At 38.9% G+C, this 22,194-nt stretch overlaps 2 pseudogenes; one reads left to right on the top strand and one right to left on the bottom strand.

Annotated features, from left to right (window-relative positions):
• Window positions 1-1,195: 1,195 nt before the first annotated feature.
• On the top strand, window positions 1,196-1,780 carry LOC133054544 (RNA polymerase II subunit A C-terminal domain phosphatase SSU72 like protein 3-like; annotated as a pseudogene).
• A 7,776-nt stretch (window positions 1,781-9,556) lies between these two features.
• Window positions 9,557-10,610, bottom strand: LOC133059555 (olfactory receptor 52B4-like; annotated as a pseudogene).
• Window positions 10,611-22,194: the final 11,584 nt, after the last annotated feature.

Raw genomic sequence — 22,194 nt, forward strand, 5'->3', positions numbered from 1 at the left:
GTGCTTCTCAGGGACTTTCGAGGTCCAGTCAGGTTTCTGAAATCTCTGCTATTAGTCAAGTTGCTCTCAATCTTTAGTGCCCTTCCCTGCGATCCAATTCAGTGGTCTGGGAGTCCAGTTCCAGGTTAAACATGCTCCCCTTCAGTTCATGCTGATGCTCTGGGGGTCACACTTCGAGTACACTTGGGCTGTTTACTGACATAGGACTCTTTGCTCTCGGAGAATCATTGCAATGGACAGAACATTCAGTCTGTGGCTCTATGAAGAGATCTTTGCCCTCGCCAATTGGAAGTGACAGCATTAAGTCTCCTTAGTGGTCAGTGTCCTGATCCCAACTTTAATATCTGTTTGGTTGCTTCATCAGCTATGCAAATGGAGAAAAGCAATGAAAACACTTCTATTTTGAGTATGGAGTGCTCAGACTGAGCTGCTTTTGGAGATAAGATAAGGGAGGAGGATCTGCTCAGTTCACTCCAGAATTCTGATCAATTAAAGAAAAGCGAAAGGAGAAAATGTGGTGGTGTTCTTGCAACTTGTGAAACACTATCAAATGGCAGTCATATTTTCCAGAGGTTGCCTTTGACTGGTGCATGCTTTTCTTGACTGATAGGAAGAACCATGAATGCCTTCCTAGGATTTAGCACAACTGCTCTACTGGAGTATCAACTCTAACATGAAAACCTGGGGAACAACCACTGTGATTCTTTGCTCCCTGCATTAGGAGGCTCAGGAATTTCAAAGACCTTTTTCACATGCATGTCTTCAGCTCTTTGGAAGGCTGGTAAGAAGCCAGGGAGTAGTCTACTTGTTTTGCCTGATACCAATTCTGCCCCATACACACAGGCACAGATAGGGTAAACCAGAGATGGCAAAATGCTCAGGAGGGGGTTGGGGGTTGGGTGGGCACATAGTGGCATTCAGGTTGGGTGATGGCATCAGGGGATTGTGCTGAAAACAGCACTGGGTTCTCTGCTCCCAGCCCATCATTCAAATCCAATCACTCAAGAGTTAAGCCAATCATCCACCAAGATTTCTCCTCCCAATCAGGACGAGTGCCTCCATATAAACGCCTTCTTTCCTCGTTGACTCTAACACTCCTTGGAAGAGCTGGACCCAGCCGCTCATACCCCGGCCTTCAGAGTCCCCTCAGCCCCTGAAGTCCATGCGTCTGGCTGGAGTCCCGGTGGCCGCCACCATGCCCTCGTATCCGCTCAGCGTGGCTGTGGTCTGCATGAGCAACATGAACAGGAGCATGGAGGCCCACCGCATCCTCAGGAGGAAAGGATTCCGAGTCAGGTCCTTCGGAGCTGGATCTCGAGTCAGGCTCCCAGGAACGGCACACAACCTCCAGGTGGTTTACGATTTCTCCACCACCTACGAGGAGATGCGCAAGGACCTTGCGCGCAAAGCCTGAGAACGCTATAACAGCAACGGCATCTTACACATCTTGGGAAGAAACGAGAGAATCAAGCCTCGCCCAGAAAGATTTCAAGCGTGCCGAGATCGCTTTGATGTCATCTTCACCTGTGAGGAGAGCGTCTACGACAGGGTGGTGGAGGAGCTGTGGGTCCGAGAGCAGGAGACCTGCCAGCCTGTGCACGTGATCAACGTGGACATGGACGACACCGCGGAGGACGCCACCCTGGGCGCTTTTATCATCTGCGAGCTCTGCGAGCGCCTCCAGCAGGCGGACGACCTGGAGGACTCTCTGGTCGAGGTGCTCCTGGCAGCCGAGCGCAAAACTGGCAAGAGCTTTCTGCACACGGTCTGCTTCTACTGAGGATCTTGTCTGGTTTCAGCTCCTCTGGGTAAGAACTTGTGCCTGGACGTTGGGCTAGGTGCTATTTTCTGTCAGAAGCGGCTTCCAAGGCCTTCATGCTAAAAGCCATCTACATGACTTTTTTCAGGTACACTCCACCCAGAGAAGGAATTGGAGAAGGATATAATTTTCTGCCCAAGTGACATGAACGCCCTGGAGGCATCCAAACCCTTCCACGGCGGGGGACGATGGTACGGATTCTTGACCTGGAAGGAACTCTTCAGTGCTCACAGGGCTCTGCAAGGAAGTTAACCTCGAGGACTCCATTATCCACATCAAGAGACCAAGGTTTACAATGGACAAGTGATGCATTGAAGGATATTCAGGGAAGAAGAATAAACAAACCCCACCCAATTTCCATTCCATCATTTTTTTTAAACTTCATTATTTTAATAGAATTTCCTTTCATCAGTTTTGTATTGTGCATCAGTATAAATGCATTTTTCTTTTTAGTGAGATAGGATTATCTTTAATGGTTGAACTTTAGACATCTGTTTTTAGATTGTATGTGTTGGTAACTGCAACTTTCATAGAAACTCAGGTTCAATAACAGTAGGCATTGATTGCTAAAATTTGAGCATGATCTGTTCAATTCAATATTCATGAAATGAAATAAAAGCTTCTAGTTTATAGAAAATGTATCCTCTAATTTTTGGTAGGGGTTGAATCTTACAAAAGGAACACCTTGGTTTCTTACAGTTCAGGCTGAATGAATTCCACAGGGTAAAGCTCTCTTTCCTCAAGCGGATTTCTTCACCCATAAAAGGTGCATTGAGTACTGAACTCCTCTAAAAGTGGATCCTACCTTCCTACCAAGAGGAAGTGAATCCTCTTGGATCTGACCAGCAGTGGCATCTAGACTTGTATAACTTACAGGATAAAATAAAGGAAGGGGGAGTTGGCCTGGCTGAATGAGGTATCTTGCTATGTCAGAAGGTTGATGTGAACTTTATTTACAGAGAGAAGGCAGGATGGAGCAAGGGTGAACCTGGGGGCATGGGATGAGCTCGTAGAGGATTTACCGCGAAGTATGGATTGAGCAGTAAGGTGGAAGCTCTGGACAGGGGGAGAAGCTGTGGGATCATAGGAAGATGGTGGAGTTGAAAGGACAGGACATGCTGAAGAGGAGAGAGAGGGAAGAACTTACAAGCAATGTCAATTTTCTGCCTTTCCACACTGGTGATGGTGTGTACCTATCCACATGGGACAGTGCTGGCAGTAGGGAGGTGAGGGTTTCTTTCCGGGTAGATTCAATGAGCTTCAAGGTCAGTGTTTCATCTGATGTTGAGGCAGTCAGGGCAGGAATGGGAAAGGGATTGGATAGTGTGCTGAGATGATCATCTCCAATGATGGGAACACAAAATGGAAATAGGGAATGTTGGGGACCCTTTATAAGAGAGAGAAATGATCTGTCCAGGAGATCTTACTTTTGGTTGATTTCCTGTCTGTAGAGATATGGAGGAGGCTTTTTTTTACATAAAGCATGTAAAAGTGGGCTGGTGTTCCAAAGGAGTGACTACAGTGATGAAACTCAACATAGAAAATATCCATGGAAAAGTTAAAGGGAATGAGACTGGATGAAATGGATGGCGAGACACGGTTTGTCTAAGAGTCCTTAGAGCTGAAAAAATAACAAAAGATTGGAGGGTTGAAAGTTGAAGGTTGATGAGTGTCCTGCTTCAGATTTAGATGTAGTGCAGAGATCTGGATGGAACTTGGGAAGTTGCTGTCTCAGGGGAGGGTGTAGACAAAAGCAGTTGGGCAAATGTAGCAACACTGAATATCTTCAGTATTGAATGGGTGATCTTTGTGCTGGTTGGGTTTGCTAAGAATGGGACGTGTGTCTAGTGACTTCACATAAAGAATTATCAGGAGAATAGGAACCCTCTCATTGACATATGGACAACGACCCAGAGGATGCCACCCTTGGGTCTTTTATCATCTGTGAGCTCTGCAAATGCCTCCAGCAGGTGGACTACCTGGAGGACCCTCTGGTTGAGGTGCTCCTGGCAGCCCAGTGGAAAACAGGCAAGAATTTCTGCAACGGTCTGCTTCTACTGAAGATCTTGACTGGCTTCAGCTTCTTAGTCGGTAAGAACTTGTTCCTGGACTTTGGGCTAGACGGTATTCGCTGTGCAAGGATCTCATAGCCCTTTTTGCTAAAAGTCATCCTTATGATTTTCTTCAGGTGCACCCCAACCAAGCAAGGAAATGCAGGAGAAAAGCGTTACATGGATAATGGAACTTGAATCACCAGGAGCCATCAAAAACCTTCCAGTGTGAGGGATGATGGTGTGGGGACTTGACTTGGAGGGAATCGTTCAGTGCTCACATGGCTCTGGAAGGAAGTGACCCTGAAGGATTCTGTTTTTCAGATCAGCTAACGAAGGCTTATAATGGAGTGGTGGACATGTTTTGTTCAGTATAATCAGGATAGAAATTTGTCTATTGCATCATTTTAAAACAATATCCTTTTTCTCTTTTGTAGTTTTATATAAATATATAAATTTTTATTGAGATGTCATTCTAGTGAATTGTTTTTACTTAGAAATCTATTTATATTTAGATTGTATATCTTTACTAATGCCAATCTTAAGACAAACAGTGTAGATTATGGGCGGAATTTACTAAGATCCCTGCATGATTTTTTCAATTAAAGAGCTCATGACATTAAGTAAAATGAAATAAAAACCTCTGAATTATAGAAAAAGTGTCCTCTTATTTGTGGTAGTGCAGGGTTCTTACAAAGTGAGTCCTCTGGTTTCTTATTGTTCAATCCACGTCAGTTCCATGGAGAAAAAGCATTCTTTCCTAAGAAGTTCTTTCTTCATGCTAGTTGAGTTCCTATCTGTTTGAGCAAGGGATGGCAAAAATGACAAGACCCCATATGCAAAACAGAAAAAGAGACACAGATGTACAGAACAGACTTTTGGACTCTTTGGAGAAGGCGAGGGTGGGATGTTTCAGGAGAACAGCATCGAAACATGTATATTATCTATGATGAAACAGATGACCAGCCAGGTTGGATGCATGAGACAAGTGCTCGGGCCTGGCGCACTGGGAAGACCCAGAGGAATCAGGTGGAGAGGGAGGTGGGAGGAGGGATTGGGATGGGGAATACATGTAAATCCATGGCTGATTCATGTCAGTATGACAAAAACCACTACAATATTGTAAGGTAATTAGCCTCCAACTAATAAAAATAAATGAAAAAAAAAGAAAAAAAGAGTAAAAAAAGAAATGACAAGATGAGTAAAATCTGCAGGTACTGTAAGGTCTGGAGTTAGAGTAGGCGAGGTTCAGGAAAAGAACAAGACTGGCACTTACAGGAACAGATCACCTTTAATGAGGCAAGAAGGGGCAGCAGTCAGATTAGCGAGCTGCTGCACTTATCTAAGAAAAGAGTAAGTATAGATAGGCATGTATGTAGGAAGCTACTGTCTTAAGGGGGCCTGTTCTTCTCTAAGGTTGCTGGGAGTAGTTATCTCTTAAACAGCTGGGTCAAGGAGTTCTGGAGATCAGCCAGAGGCTGAGCCAGCTTGGAGCTGGGTGTAATCAACCTAATGCCTGTTTTTCTTCAGGTGAGAGAGTTCTTTGTTTGTCCTAGAATGGTGGGGAGGACCTGGAGGGGAGTTTTACCTCCAGGCTACCTTGAGCCATGCAACTTTCTTTCAGGTACTGCAATGGAGAGATCACAGTAATTAATTACAAAATATAAAGTGTATATAAAACAGATAACTAATAAGGACCTTTTCTGGGCTTCCCAGGTGGTGCTAGAGGTAAAGAACCCAGTTGCCAATGCAGGAGACATAAGAGATTCAGGTTTGAAACTTGGGTCGGGAAGATCCTGGGAGGAGGGCATGGCAACCCACTCCAGTATTCTTGCCTGGATAATCCCATGGACAGAGGAGCCTAGTGGGCTACAGTCCATGGGGTTGCAAAGAGTCTGATATGGTGAGCGACGGAGCATGCACATGCTGAAGGACCTTTTCTATGGCACAAGGAACTCTTCTCCACTCTGTAGTGACCTATATAGATATATATGGATAAAGAAGGTTGAAAACAGGAGATATATATGTGTGTGTATAACTGATTCACTTTCTTGTACAGTAGAAACTAAAATAACATTCTAAATCAACTATAGACCAAAAATTTTTCTTTTCAGTTTACTTAAAAACATCCAATGTGTCTATGAATGAATTAAAACAAATGGGATGGGGGATAAAGCAGATTGTGGAACCTGGTTTGTCTAAGTCGCCTTAAAGATCATAAAAATATAAAAATGTTTCAGGAGTTAGAACTTTAAGGTTGGTGAATTTAGTGTTTCACATTTTGATCTAGTGGTAGATATCTTGTGGAACTATAGAAGCTGGTGTCTCTTACAGAGTTAGAAAAATGCAGATGAGGAAGTTGTCAAAACCCTGAACATTGTAGGCATTGAGTGGGTGAACTATTGGTTGCTAGAGTTTCTGTGAATGAGAACAGAGGTGAGTAAAAGTTGCCTGGCAGGCTGTCTGGGCTCAGGTTTCCTCCTAAAAGTCACAGCACTTGGGGCTTCCTTGTGTGGAGAGTTGGAGACAGATTAGAGAGGGTGATGGGAACTCAGAGATCATTTACGTGGAGCGGTGGATGTTACCTACAGAATTTAGCCAGGACTATAAACTTCTGGCTGGATAAGGGCATAGCAACCCACTCCACTATTCCTGCCTGGAGAATCCCATGGACAGAGGAGCCTGGCAGGCTACAGTCCATAGGGTCTCACAGAGTCAGACATGACTGAATTGATTTAGCCTGCATACACTCATGAACTGCCAGCAGCATTCCTAAGGTATTTTCCTGACTTCCTCTAGGTGATTGCAGTCCCGGGATGCTGAGTCCTGATCTTCATCATTGGATGATCCTTTTACCAGCCTCTTAGGATGCTCCTCACTGTGGCAAGTTCTTTTCAGCTTCAGATCCACCCAAATCAGCCACACTTTGGACCAGAGTGCTGCTAAATTCTCTGCAGGTCTCCTAAAATAAAACCCGGAATTGGGAGGATGATACTAGAACAGGTATTGTTAAATACGGTGAGGGAATCATTTCCAGGTGATATTAACACCACTGGTGTTGCTGGTTTTGCTAAAAGGAGGGGAAATTATATTTGTCATTTTTAATGATAACTAACAATAAAATGTTTTGGACTACAAGGAGATCCAACCAGTCCATCCTAAAGGAGACCAGTCAGTCCTGGATGTTCATTGGAAGGACTGATGCTGAAACTGAAACTCCAGTACTTTGGCCACCTCATGCGAAGAGTTGACTCTTTGGGAAAAACCCTGATGCTGGGAGGGACTGGGGGCAGAAGGAGAAGGAAGCAACAGAGGATGAAATGGCTGGATGGCATCACCGACTCAATGGACATGAGTTTGAGCAAACTCCAGGAGTTGGTGATGGACAGGGAGGCCTGGCATGCTGTGATTCATGGGGTCACAAAGAGTTGGACATGACTGAGTGACTGAACTGAACTGAACTGAAGTGTGAGGAATGGAAAAATAAAGATTTAGATGTGCTACTGGACATACAGTGGTTTCTTGACTAGACAAACATAATTCCAGTTATGACACAGAGGCAAATGAAATATTCAGACGGTTGTTGTAGGTGAAATGGCAGCATTTGAATGCAAATTGCTGAAAGACATGAATGTACATGTAATTAGATATGTTAAGTATGCCAGTGATAGCTTTGGGACTCCGACGGGGCACGTGGACATGGCAATGGGTATGTCAGAGCAAGTTGTATTTCTTGATCTGGGTGATATTTGCCTTACAAGAATTTGTTAGGCTGTGCGTTTGTTTTGTTTTCTGTATTTGTGTGTGTGTTTACAATAACAGTTTTTAAAAATCCCCAAATGACAGAAATACTTTATAGTCCAAGAGGCAACAGCCTATCAATAGAAGTGTGTCAGTAGCTTCATTCATGATTAATTTATTTAAAATGCCTCATTTCCCAAGACCAAACTGCCGCTATGTTGTTTCTTGATTTTATATCCCCCTTCTGACTGTTGTTCCTGCTTCACTTCACTCTAAATCCATAGGGCAGAGGATATAATACTTCCAACATTATTCCACTAGCCAAAGCAAGTCATGAGGCAGTCACAGGTGCAAGGGAGTGGGGAACAGACTGCACCTCGTGAAGGAGGAATGGCTTGTGTGGACAATGAAGGGGTTGGGTAGGGAAGGATTATTGGCATGCATTTGTGCAGATAGTCAGCCTTATCGGGAACACTATCCAGTTGAAAATGTCTGAAAGCTTGACAATATACTCTGCAGGCATCATTGTGAGGACTAAGTTACTCTCAAATATCGCTGGGAGTAATGAAAAATAGTGTAGCCTGTACAAAGGGAATCTTTCCACTAGGACAAAACTACAAATGCATTTACCCCTGGACCAAGGTACCCCCACTTGCAGAAATAGACCATAGATCTTCCAATAGAGTTATCCAACTGGAGAAGAGAGAGAAAATACAGAAAAATAGAGAGACCTTTTTTAAAAAATATATTTTTAATTGAAGGATAATTGCTTTACAATGTTTTGTTGGTTTCTGCCATATGACAAGGTGAATCAGCCATAAGTTTACATGTATCCCTTCCCTCTTAAGCCTCCCTCCCACCTCCTCCCTGTCCCACTCCTCTAGGCTGTCACAGTGCACCACGCTGAACTCCCTCTGTTATACAGCTGCCTCCCACTAGCTATCTAGTTTACAAATGGTGGTGCATACATGTCAATGCTACTCTTTCCATTTGTCCTACCCTCTCCTTCTCCTGGGCTTTCCTGGTTGCTCAATGGTGAAGAATCCGCCTGCAATGCAGGAGACACAGGACATCACTACCAACTTGTTGTGGTTCTTTCTTTCCATCTTTAGTTGTTGAGACGCTGTTCTGCTAGTCTTAGGGTCATTTTCATTGGTAGCTGTTCTGTCAGTGGTTGCAATTTTGGATTGCCCATGGAAGCAGGTGAGCTTAGGGTCTTCCGACTCGCCACGTGGTTACACCTCCACATATGTCAGTGTGCTTTGACGTATGCTTGCTCGGGGTGCTCTTACATGTTTGTACTGTATTTGCTCTCATGCTGAATATTTTCTTCCAAACTGTTGGTAATATAAATAAAATATAAGAATTAGTAAACATTTGCTCTGTTTAATGTTTTAAAAAGATAAAGATTTACTTACACATATACTCATTATTTATGGTATTATGTTAACGGTGACTATATATGAATTTTAAGATATATATGAATTTTATAATTGTATAAAAAGCAAAAATATGATGAAAGCTACAACATAGGGGCAAATGGCAGGAAAATGTCTGAATGAGAGGAATAAAAGAGGTGCAGCCATTCAAAGCATAGAATGCCCTAGTAAATAAGAGTTTAACAATTACCCAGGAAAGGTCAGTTTCCAGGTCATTACAATCTAACCTCCAGCCTAGGAGTAGGGAGGTGAACTAATCTAGTTACGAATTCCATGTATAAGAAAGTGAACTAAGACCCCAAAGGCAGTGATATCTAATGATTTATTAAAGACTTTGCAAGAAACATTTACAAACCCATTCCTGATAAACTTGCTCTATGACAACAAGATACAGAGTTATTTGATTAGTATTTCCACTGTACCCCTCCACATCTTGATACAAAAGCTAACCTAAAGCATGATGAGCATTACTGAGGAAAGCACAAGGGTAGTTTCCATTGCTGTAGTCATATCTGCTTTGGAAACAGCAAATGAACTACCAGGTCCCGAATCTGCTTGGTCTTAATCCCATAAACCATGGGATTTAATGTAGGTGGAATGAGAATATAGACGTTGGCTGACAGACTGTAAATATGGAGTGGAATGTGGTATCCAAACCACTGATGAGAACTGAGAAGATCCCAGGTCCATAAAAGAGGATGATGACAGGTATGGGAGCCACATGTGCTGAGAGCTTTGTGAGGAGCATCTTGGGAGGAATGTGGAAGACAGCACGGAGAATAGGCATATATGAAACAAAGATTAGCACAATATCTAAGACCAAGGTTGACATTAGGACAAAAAAATCAAACCAGACGTTCTGTGTGAAAATCACTCATTTGTGACTGACTCTTCGTGACCCCATGGACTATACAATCCATGGAATTCTCCAGGCCAGAATACTGGAGTGGTAGCCACTTCCTTCTCCAGCATTTCATTGGATATCATTGCAGGAAATTTTTGCCGGGACAACATGCTTACAAGCAGTATTTGGGAGGATGCTACTTTTATAAAAAGTCAGTCTTTTCAGAAGAAACATTACATGAAAAACTGTACAATAACCTCTTAGGAAGATAGATATACCAATTTTCCCTATCAGTGTATGTGTGAGAACAGTGGTGTATCTCAGAGGGCAGCATATGGCAAAGTAGTGGTCAAATGCCATCACCTGCAAGATCCCAGACTTGTAAATAAAAGCGGAAGAGAGGAAGAATACCTGAGAAATGCAGCAATCCAGGGAGAGCTCTCCAGCATGGAACCAGAGGATTGCCAAGGCCTGAGGTACTATACACATGGAGAGGACAAGGTCTGCTCCTCACAGCATGCAGAGGAAGAGGACATGGGTTCATGAAGGCTGCGCTTGGTGAGGATAATGAAGATGAGCAGGCTGTTCCCAAGCAAGGCAGCGGCATAGGTAATAACAAAGGGGATGGAAATCTACATGTAGTGGTCTTCAAGGCCAGGGATGCCCAGCAGGCAGAAGACTGTGTGGCTAACACCAGTGTGGTTTAAGGTCCTCATACGTGGGAAGTTCTTCCAGAATCTCATGCCTATTCATGGAGACAGAGGAAAATCCAAATTATATGCAAACATTTCTTTCATATTATCACTTGATTTTGGTTTCTACTTCATCCCACTCCATTCTGAGGATGTCAGGAATTTTGGATATTATACAAATAAAGGTAAATAAGGTATGACTTGCTTTCTGAATGAAGCCTTAATTTCACAAGCAAGATAGACCCATAGAGCATTAGAAAAAATTAAATGAGTATGGTAATGATTAACATCTTGTCCAAAATTAAGCTAATACACAAACAGAATGGAAAGAATAATTTACTCTGTCTTTGTGTTGATTTTAAGAATGAGTTATTTATTTATTTATTTTTAGTGAATTCTGCCAAACTTTTATTTATTTATTTATTTATTTATTTATTTATTTATTTTAAGAATGAGTTATTTTTGAACTTACCTTTGAAAATAGTTTTGTGACTATGGGTAGGGAATCATGGGAGGAACAGAACAAAGGTATTCCCTGAGCAGGTAGCTATGTCCTATTGTTTTGACTACAGAATAAAGAGTAGGATAGTATCACATGAGTTTTGAAATTGTTTTTGAAACCTCGTCAATATTTAATGTGTCCCTTGTCAGTTTCTTTCTAGGCAACAGTGATAAAATTCTGGTAAAGACTTAAAACACTTGTGCACCATGTATCCAGGCCAGCTGAAGGCTGAGAACTTCATAATATAATCCTGTTATCTATTGTACTGTAAGAAAGAGGAGTCACATGGAAAGAGGAGCAGTGGGCCCAAATTCTGAGAGCTAATGGAGGAGAAGAAAGAAAGGTTCAATTGTTTCAGTTTCTAGAAGAAACACAGGTGGTTTAGTGGACAGAGGTCTCTTTTCCCCCTGAATCAATATCCAAAATTGCTATTTGTAAAAGGAGTGATTTTATTCTGTGAAAGCCAAACTCAAGGGCTTACCCTTTTCTATGCCCTCTCTGACTATGACAAGTTGACTCCCACGTCCAGCTGCCTTCTCAAGAGAGGAGCTTGGTGCAAAACTCAGGTAGTTGCAAATTCAGGAATCCATGAAATAATGAAGTATACTGATCAACAACTTTCAAGATCTGCATTTTTAACAGGGCATAACTGAAGATCCAGCACAAAGTAAGTCATAATCATTGTTCTCTGCCCTTCCAGAATTGATACTCCTCACCTCTGAATTTATTTACCAGATTGGGAAAATCCTCTCCTATTTTTATTCCTGTTACCTTCTAAGTAATGACTAAAATTGTCCTAAAAATATAATCATGGAGCAGAGTTATTAAATGGACTTGAATTTAAGATTGTTGTTGTTGTTCAGTCGCTAGGTCATGTCCAACTCTTTGTGGCCTCATGGACCACACCTACAGGCTTCCCTATCCTTTTCTAGTTCCCGGATTTGCTCAACTCGTGTCCATTGTGTCGGTGATGCCATCCAACCATTTCATCCTCTCTCGCCCCCTTCTCCTCCTGCCCTCCATCCTTCCCAGCATCAGTCTTTGCCAATGAGTTGATTCTTCAGATCAAGTGGCCAAAGTATTGGAGCTTCAGCTTCAGCATCAGTCCTTCCACAAATATTCAGGGTTGATTTCTTTTAGGATTGACTGATTTCCTCGCTGTCCAAGGGACACTCAAGAATCTTCTCTGGCACCACAATTCAAAAGCATCAATTCTTCGATACTCCGCCTTCTTTATGGTCCGACTCTCCCACCTGTACATGACTATCATAGAACTCAGTAGGTTTTGTAAACATTCTATTAGCAATCCCTGAGACTCACTGACAGAAGTACCCCACATCTATTAACACTTCCCAGTGCTCTTCAGGGTCATTAGACTCTTTGCTCTTTCAAAGATGCTTTCTGCTCAACTGACCCACCCTTCCAACTGGACCACGTCCCTTTTCTTGACCATATACAGCTATTAACTTGTATCAGTTTTTGGGTAATTTATCATGTCTACCTTTTAAAATGACTTTACTATAATTCATTTATTTTAAAAATTTTTTATTTTTTTAAATTATGAAAGTATAACACATTTACAGGAGACTTGGGAAATACATGTAGTTCCTCTATATATTGCAATTATTTTTTTAAGTAGGTAAATTAAGATTTTAGTTGGAGTTTCAATATCAAACTCTCAAAACTTAATAGATTGAATATACAGAGAAGGAGAAGGATATAGTAGACCTGAAAGGCACTGTGAACCAATTCAACATAATTGAAATTTATGCAATTTTCACACACAATTTTTACAGTAGCATACAAATTCTATTCAAGTCCCTATAGACTGTCAACTTGGAGACCCTGGAATATATCTAGGGACATAAAGCAAGGTGAAAAATTTCATGGTCTAAAACTATTGAAATCATACAGAGTCTGTTCTCTTATCACTGTGATTATGTTAGAAATCAACATTAAAAGATATTTGAAAATAACCCATATATTTTCAAATGTAATGTGACTTTTACCAAGAGAGATTTTCGACTTAGCCATCGAAAGCCTCAATAAGTTAGACTGAAAAAAGCACCAAGGGTGATTGCAACAAAGAAAGCATTTAAATGAGAAATTAGAATCAAAATGAGAAATAATATTAAAGATACTTTAAATAAAATCCTTTGTATTTAGAAATTAAATATCTGCTTTTAATTGATGTGTGTATCTAAGAGGCCATAACAGGGAAAATTAGAAATTATTTGTAATAGAATAAAAATGAAAAGAGAATTTGCCAGAATTTGTTCCATGCAGCTGAAGCTGCTCAAAGCAATTAAATACAATATGGGGTCTTGAATAAGGTATGAAAACAAACAATGGACAGTATCATAAAATTTTGTGAAATTTGAACAAAATCTATACCCCGTATCATTTGTTAATTTCCTGTTTTTATTTAAACAGCAAAGTATTTCTTTATATTCTCAAAATTGGATTAGAATTTTCAAGCCTCATGCGAGTTTTTATTTTAAATCACTAAGATAATAAATTTTCTAGAATGTTAACAGTAATACTAGATGTCAAAATACATGGAACTATAAAGCTTTGAAAGAATATAAATTAGAAATCTAACATTCTATTCATACTAAGTCGAACAAGTGGAATCGAAATGTCATCAAAAGCCCAGAAATAAACCCAAGCCAAATAAATCCAATAACCCAATATGGTTATCTGATATTTGTCAAGGGAGCCAAGAAAACTCAATGGAAAAAAAAACAATCTCTTCAATAAAATGGTTAATAACTGGGATAATTAGATGTTCACATTTAAAAGAATAAAACTAGACCCATATTTTACACAACTCACAAACATTAAGTCAAGCATATTAAAGACTTAAATATAAGACCTGAAACCCTGAAACTCCTAGAATAAAATGCAGAAATAAAGCTCCTTGACGTGGGCCTTGACAATGATTTTTTTTGGACATGACACCCAAAGCACAAGCAAGAAAATTGAAAAAAAAAAGAAATGTCATAAATTTTTTTAGCTAGGCAAAATTCATAAATTTTCTAATATATATATATATTATACATGCTATATATATGGATATATGTATGTATATAAAAGCTCTCCTACTACTCTTGATAAAGGCTTGAGAAAGAACAACAACATCAACAAGAGAAAGAGAAATTGGAAAACAAACTAAATGAAATGGGAGCACTGAATATGAAATAGAAATAGTGAAACAAACTAGATAAAACTAAAAGATCATCATATAGTCCACTTGTTTTTAAACATGCTTATTTATTAGAAACATATCTGGTGTTTTGTAGAAGAGTAGAAGTACCTGGACATTTGTATTTTTCAAAATATTTCAAGATAATCCTGATATGAGTCTGGACTTTAAAAAGTGATTATAAGTTTTCTATTAAATAGTAGCTTTAGTGAAATAGAATTGTATTATTTTCTGTTGACTGATCATGATACAATGATATTAAGTGAATAATAGTTGCATAATCACAATAGTAAAAGATGTTTATCAGTTTTCACAATCAATAGCCCGACCAAAACAACAACAACAAAAGATAATTACAATTGCAAGCCATAATGGAAACATGATTAATCTAATAATATAAAATAATTACATACAGTTTTGGGGGTGAAATAGAGTGATGTGGTAAGTGGAAGTGCATACATGCACATGTTTTCATCTGCCCAGCCCATCTGTCTTTTGGTTGGTGCATTTAATCCATTTACAATTAAGATGATTATCAATATGCATAATCCCACTACCATTTTCTTAATTGTTTTGGGTTTATTTTGTGTAGGTCTTCTCCTTCTCTTGTGTTTCCTGCCTAAAGAAGTTCCTTTAGTACTTGTAAAGCTGGTTGGGTGTTGCTGAATTCTCTTAACTCTCGCTTGTCTGGAAAGATTTTAATTTCTCCACCAAACCTGAATGCGAGTCTTGCCGGGTAGAGTATTCTTGGTTGTAGTTCTTCCCTTTCTTCACTTTAAATATTAATTGTCTATAGCTTAAGCCAAAGTGGCTCTTTGTAATTGGTGATCTTTAGGTTTCAATTTCATAAACTTGAAGCAGTTACAAACCTAGATTTTGATTTGCTTGCCTAGGCTACCACAGCAACTAGCAAGGATTAGAATTCCAGGCTTTGTCTGTGGGTTCAATGTGCAGAGACAAGAATCTGTGATCTGAAAACGTTTGTTTTACAAAAACTGGTTTCCGCAGTGGGATAGACATAATTAGGCAGATGAGAAAAATAAATAAATAAATAAATATATCGTGCCATTTTCTTCTGGTTTGTGGAATTTCTGTTGGAAATCATATTTACTTTTTGTGCTATAATAAATGAAATGGTTTATAATTTTGCTTTAAACCATTTGCTACTCGTATTTAAAAATATGGTTTGTTTTTTCAACTTTTATTCTATAACCTTGCTAATCTATTTCAGTGTTGTATGGATTGTTAGCATTTTCTATATTCTCAATCATTTCATCTGTTAGTAATCTATTAATAAATAGTGGTTTATTAATAGTGAGCACCGAAGAAGTGTTTCTTTTGAACGGTGGTGTTGGAGAAGACTCTTGAGAGTCCCTTGAACTGCACGGAGATACAACCAGTCCATCCTAAAGGAAATCAATCCTGAATATTCATTGGAAAGACTGATGCTGAAGCTGAAACTCCAATACTTTGGCCACCTGACACAAAGAACTGACTCATCTGAAGAGACCCCGATGCTGGGAAAGATTGAAGGCAGGAGAAGGGGACGACAGAGGATGAGATGGTTGAATGGCATCACTGACTCAATGGACATGAGTTTGAGTAAACTCTGCGAGTTCGTGATAGACAGGGAGGCCTGGAGTGCTGCAGTCCATGGGGTCGCAAAGCGCTGGACACACCTGAGTGACTGAACTGAACTGAAATAGTGGTTTAAGTGTCCCTTTCCAACCTGAATATCTTTTATTTCATTTTTAATTGTGTATTTTCCATTCACTCGGTGAAGGACACCTTGATTGCTTCCAGGTTTTGGCAGTTATAACTAAAGCTGCTATAAATGACCATGCACCAGTTTTTGTGTGGATATACATTTTTAGTTCATGTGGGTAAATACCAAGATGTGCAACTGCTGGACTGTTTGGTAAGAGTATGTTTAGTTTTGTAAGAAGCTGCTTGTCTTCCTAAGTGGCTATACCATTTTGAATTTCCACTAGCAATGAATGAGAATTCCTGTTACTATACATCCATGCCAGCATTTGCTGCTCTTAATGTTTTGGATTTTCTCCATCTTATTAGGTGTACAATGGCATCTCATTGTTGTTTTAATTTTCAGTTCTACAGTGATTATGATATCATTTTATCCCAAAAGTTACTACCAAATCCAATGTCATCTGGATTTTCTCTGCTGTTGTCCTTTAGGAGTTTTAGAATTTTGCATTTTCTATATAGCTTTTATATAGAAAATCCTAGGGACTCCACTAAAAAACTGTTAGAACTTATCAATGAATTTAGTAAAGTTGCAGGATACAAAGTCAACATATAAAAGACAATTGCATTTTTATACACTAACAATGAACTATTTGAAAAAGAAATAAAACAATCATGCTTGCAATAGAAAAACAGTAAAATACTTAGGAATAGATCTCTCCAAGGATGTGAATATTTCTACACTGAAAACTCCAAAACTGTGGTAAAATAAATTGAAGGAGACAAACAAATGGAAAGCTATCCTTGTTCATGGACCAGAAGAACTGATATAGTTAAAATGTCCATACTACATAATGCCATCCACAGTTTCTTTTCAATGCATTGAAATATTCCAATCACATTTTCCATGGAAACAGAAAAAAGCCCTAGAATTTGTATAAAACAAACAAAAAAAGACACAACATTGTGAAACAGTTATTAACCAATTAAAAAAATAAGTTTAAAGAAAGATAATACCAGGAAAAAAAGGATGCTGACTACCCATAGCAATCCTGAGGGGGAAAAAAGACAAATAATTGTGGCAAGTCAATTCAATGGAGGAAATAGTCCTTTATCATGTACTGTGCTGGGATAACTAGATAGCCACAGACAAAAGAAGAGAAACCTCTACTTTTCACTATATACAAAATTTTGGTCTAAATGGATCAAAACATAAACATAAGAGTTAAACCTATAAAAAAATCTTACAAGAAAGCAGTTATAAATCTGTTATCGAGTCCTAGCTCACTCTGCTTGCTGCACAACAAGCCAATAAATCTAAAAAATTTGTTGAGGCAAGGAATAAACTTTATTCAGAAAGCCAGAAGACTGAGAAGATGGCAGACTAATATCTCAAAATAATCATTTTATTTGGGGTCTGGATGCCAGGTTCTTTTATAAAACAGAGTAGGGGAAGAGCTTAGGAAGTAAAGTAAAAAGGCCATTTTCCTTGCAACTGTCTCCTAGAATGGTCAGCCTCCAGGAAGGGATGGTGTTCAGGCAGAGGGACAGGGTTCCTTGAGGCAGGCCATTATGTGTAGACAGTATCCTTTTAGTAAACAAAAGCAATGGGAAGCAAAGTAAAAAAATTAGGTATGATACCAAAGCACAAACAACACAACATAAAATTAGATAAATTCAACTTTATTAAAAGTGAAAACTTCTCTACTTAAAAGGACATTATTGAGAAAGTGAAGAGACAGTCCCTTGAATAGGAGAAAATATTTTCAAATTACATATCTGCTAAAGGTCTAGTATCTAGAATATATAATAACCATTATAATTCAACAACTAAAACAAATAGCTCAGTTAAAAACTATATGATTCCATTTGTGGGGCATTTTGGAAAAGGCAAAATGTAAGCATAGAAAACAGATAAAAGGCTCCCAGGGTTAGTGGGAATAGTTGACTAGGAAGGGGAACCTGGGTGTGTTTTGGTAGGATGATGGAACTGAATATCTTAACTGCTAAGTCACTTCAGTTGTGTGCGACTCTTTGTGATCCAATGGGCAATAGCCCACCAGGCTCCTCTGTCCATGGGATTCTCCAGGCAAGAATACTGTAGTAGTTTGCTGTGCCCTCCTCCAGGAGATCTTCCTGACCCAGGAATCAAACCTGGTCTCTTATGTCTCCTGTATTGGCAGGCAGGTTCTTGACCACTAGCACCACCTGGGAAGCCCCTCGCACAGCTGAGGTGCATATCAAAGGAATGATTTCAGTAAGCCCAGACTTTTGCGTCTTCCCTTACATAGAAGAGCACTAAATTCCTTACCTCGAGGTAACTGTTTTTTTTTTTAAATCAACAGTAATTTTTTGAGGTTCCTGACTACCTACCCTTAGTTACAAAACTTCTATATACCCTGGCTCCTCCCCTCGCTTCCTTGGAGGAGTTTCTCAGATCTGGAAACCTGACTCCTGGATTGCAGTCCTCATTTTGCCTCAAATAAAGCTTAACTCCAAACGTTGTACAAATATTTTTCAACATTTATAGCCAATAAAAATATAATTTAATTGAAAATGGTATCTTACCTTTGCATATTGCTATTGGATTTTATTCAGTTGATGTAAATGATGAATTATCTTACAATTTATAAATTGTATATTTAAAACTTTTTTGTTCATATAAAAAATATTCAACCTGACTGTGATCCAGTTGCTCATATATGTAGTAAAAATTTTCAGAATCTGTTTTTATTTTACAGTGTACATCAAGGACACAAGATATAGCAGATGTTTATTAATGCTTATGTTCATAACAATTTTATATTTACCTTTACACTTTATATTATATATATATTATAAATATATTTATATTTATACTGTCAGTTACACAGATGTAAATATTCACAAAGAATCCACTAGTTTGCTAGAACATAGTATGCCATGTAGCAGTATATTATACAAAGATTTATATAAACCTTAACATTCAAAATTCAAAACATTCAAAAATTTTTTGGACTCCAAAATCATGGCAGATGGTGGCTGCAGCCATGAAATTAAAAGATGCTTGCTCTTTGGTATTTTTTTTTTTCATTTATTTTTATTAGTTGGAGGCTGATTACTTTACAATATTGTAGTGGTTTTTGTCATACATTGACATGAATCAGCCATGGATTTACATGTATTCCCCATCCCGATAAGAAAAGTTATGACCAACCTAGACAGCATATTAAAAAGTAGAGACATTACTTTGCCAACAAAGGTCCATCTAGTCAAAGCTATGGTTTTTCCAGTAGTCATGTATGGATGTGAGAGTTGGACTATAAAGAAAGCTGAGCACCAAAGAAGTTGTGCTTTTGAACTATGATGTTGGAGAAGACTCTTGAGAGTCCCTTGGACTGCAAGGATATCCAACCAGTCCATCCTAAAGGAGATCAGTCCTGGGGGTTCATTGGAAGGACTGATGCTGAAACCGAAACTCCAATACTTTGGCCACCGCATGTGAAGAATTGACTCATTGGAAAAGACCCTGAGGCCGGGAAAGATTGAGGGCAGGAGGAGAAGGGGATGACAGAGGATGAGATGGTTGGATGGTATCACCGACTCTGTGGACGTGGGTTTGTGTGGACTCCGGGAACTGGTGATGGACAAGCAGGCCTGGCGTGCTGTGGTTCATGGGGTCGCAAAGAGTCGGACACGACTGAGCGACTGAACTGAAAGTGAATCTTTGTTATTTTGTCTTTTAAAATCAGCAGACATTTTAAAAACACTGACCATAATTATTCAAATACTAATTAAGTAGAAACCAAACATTAAAATAATGTTAGTTTTGTTTGATTTTTAAACACTTTAAGGCACACTAGGAAAACAGTGGGAAAAGAAAAATCAAAGGAAAAGAGTCATATTTCAACCACTTAAGGAAGCATGTATAAACTAAAAATAGTGGATAGGAAAAATGAGGAAATGGATAGGAAAATGTTTTAATAAGCATTACTTTCTCAGACAACTGAAAAATTTGAAATATACTGCAAGTTAATAAAAGTCAAATGGCTAGGTGAATTATGGTTCTTCCATGAACTGATTTATTTTATAACCAGCTAAAATTGTTAAAACTATATTATAAATAATTATAAGTATATGTATGTAAAATATAAACAGATTTCACATAGATTTTTTGTAGTCTGTATGAAATACAGTTTTGGATATGTAAGTTCACTCAGTTGTGTCTGACTCTGAGATCCTGTGGACTGCAGCACGCCAGGCTTCCCTGTCCATCTTTTTGCTTTTTCATACTGTTCATGGGGTTCTCAAGGCAATAATACTGAAGTGGTTTGCCATTCCCTTCTCCAGTGTTTTGTCAGACACCATGACCTGTCCATCTTGGATGGCCATACACAGCATGGCTCATAGTTTCATTGAGTTAGACGTGTAAAAATATATGTAAAAATCAAAGAAAAAAAGGTGAACCACAGTGGCTAATGCAATACGTGTAACTTCTTTATGTATTTCATTATCTATGATCATTTATCTATCTCAGATGATATAATGGACACTTAGGAAGTTATATTTAGAGAATGCTGAGCCTGCTCTTGATTGGGAAATGAAGAGTAAATAAAAAATTACATATGAGAAATGCTTTTTGAAAAGAGTATGGCTTTTAAAAATGCTTTTTGACAAGACTGCTGGCTAAATTATAGTACATCTTTGTATAAAAACAATGGAAATATGATCAAAATGGCTGCAGAAGTGTATAGTTGGGTTTTTTTTTTTTACTTTTATTTTTTACAGTTGGTTTTTAAAGAACTTTTTTGAAAGTTATATTTATTTGGCAGGAATTTTTAGGACTTCAAGCCTGAGGAGGCAGTGTGTCAAATAACCCTGAAAGAACTACTCAGAGGAGGCAAGGTTGGAGGAAGCCAGGTTATATAGAAGTTTTGCAACCAAGAGCAGGTGGTCTGAATGACAAAAGATTAATTAAAAATTAATTTATTTATTTAAAAAATAATTAATTAATTTAAAAACCCAGATATACCAAGTTAAGGAATTTAGTGCTTGTTTGTATATGGGAAGATGCAAGAGTCTGGGCTCACTGAAATCATTCCTTTGATATACAACTCAGTTATCTGCAGCCACCATCCTGTGTTTTCATATCCTGAGTTTTCTCAGGGTTCATCAGCTCACCATCCCTGGTTGCAATTGCTAATGACTAGAGGTGTACAATTTATCATAGGCATATATCTACATTACTTTGCTAAGTGAGAAAGGTACATTCTGGAATAGTAGGTGGAATATAGTCCAAATAAAAAAAATTATTTACCCGCACACAAATATACCATAGAAAACATATAGCAATCTTTTGTAAAATATTAGCAGTTAATATCTCCATTTTATAAGAAATAAATAATTTTATACAGTTTTTATTTCTAATTTATTGTCTGATGTGGGATGAGGGAGAATTTTCAAGAATGAGAGCTGTTTGGCTGTGTGAAATATTTCTTATGTATCATGTAGAATGAATATTGACCATTGAATTCGGCAGGGTAGAGATCACTGTAACATACATGCAACATGAAGGGCAAATGATTGGTATGAGATTAAAAAAATAGAAAAGTATCGGAACCTGAATATATAGAGAGAGCTCTTTCAGGTGTTTTTCTCTGATGGAAACAGAGAAAGAAGAAGGAGAAGGAAAGGGGGAAGAGGAAAAGGAGACAAGAAAGAGGAGGAGGAGCAAGAGGAGGTAAAAAAGGGATACAGAGGAAAAGCAATGGGGAAATATATGGATGCCAGAGGTTTTTGCATGCTTCTTTCCCTCCTTCCTTCCCTCTGAAACTTTCCTTTCCTTCCTCTCTTCCTTCTCTGTCCTTTCTCCCTCCCTCCTCCGAACCTCGTTTCCTCCCTCCCTTCCTTCTGATAGAACAAGTAACAGAATGAATATGGGTAGAGGTGAGCCTGTGAAAATTAAAACCTTGTGATAGAGCAGACAGAGGGAAGAATATATACATCCATGCCCCAAAGTAGATAAGAGAAAGAAGAACTGCACCATTATGTCAAGGCATGCAACAAACCAGGAAAGTATAATCTAGCGATTATCCATAATTTACCTTTTTCCAAATACCTATCTAGAGTAAGAATGAAGTAAGAAGGTGAGCTGGTTTATTTTTCAGACTCTGAATGAGAAATGTTGAGAAAACAGTATTTTGCTTCCATTTCCAAAG

The sequence above is a fragment of the Dama dama genome, chromosome 1 (assembly GCF_033118175.1).
Source record: "Dama dama isolate Ldn47 chromosome 1, ASM3311817v1, whole genome shotgun sequence".
NCBI lineage: Eukaryota > Metazoa > Chordata > Mammalia > Artiodactyla > Cervidae > Dama > Dama dama.